The sequence below is a fragment of the Plasmopara halstedii genome (genome assembly GCF_900000015.1).
Source record: "Plasmopara halstedii genome assembly, contig: Scaffold_650, whole genome shotgun sequence".
NCBI lineage: Eukaryota > Oomycota > Peronosporomycetes > Peronosporales > Peronosporaceae > Plasmopara > Plasmopara halstedii.
Genome location: NW_020187567.1, coordinates 2,477,286 through 2,478,102, shown reverse-complemented (window position 1 = coordinate 2,478,102; position 817 = coordinate 2,477,286).

Here is an 817-nt window from a genome sequence, read left to right as displayed (position 1 = left end):
ACTGTTGACGAGGGTGTATAACTGTGCGCCATCGTCTACGGTAGACACACCCCGGATCGGGGTCGACGCCCAGCGTTTTGCAGCCAGCATACAGCGTCGCCGGCGCCTCTGTACAGAGGCTCAATGTCTCGGTGTGACCAGGGTGAACACGCAATCTGCGTCGTCCGGTGTCATCCTCATGTTCCGCTCCATTGGAGCTCTGATGTTATCTACAACATCCGACGAAGAGCTACTAACCCCGCAGTCTTCGTTCAGTGGATAACGTGCCACTCCACGCGCATCTGAAGGACTGTGCCCAAGAGGCCTCGGACTCTGCCCGACCACGCCATCAATGGCAAGAAGCGACTGCTTTGCAACGAGAGCAGTGCTCAGTGGTTTACGTGCTACTTTACGTGCATCACTGGGGCCTCGCCCTCGATGCCCGGGCCCTTGGCCGACCATGTCACGCATGACATGCAGCGCTCAGTGAGTTACGTGCTACTCCACGATCAGCCCGCCAACCACGCTCGAGACTCCTGTCCGACACATCATTGGTGTCTACCGGCTCGGACATTCCAATATCCAGCACATTGACTGTCTCGGTCCAGTGCTCTCGCCAATAGCGCTTTCGTCTCCTAGCAGAGGTGGGTTCATGACTCGCCAAAGCTCCACCAGGAGACATGCGCGTAGCTCCCAAGATCTTTGACCTCCAATCAATTTATGATTCATGGTGTTCCAACCATGCCATTCCTAGAATGAGGTTATACCTTGAATCCAAGTCAAAGACTAGACAGCGTTCCACGCTATCAAAGTCAAGAAACTTGACTCCGAGATCCAT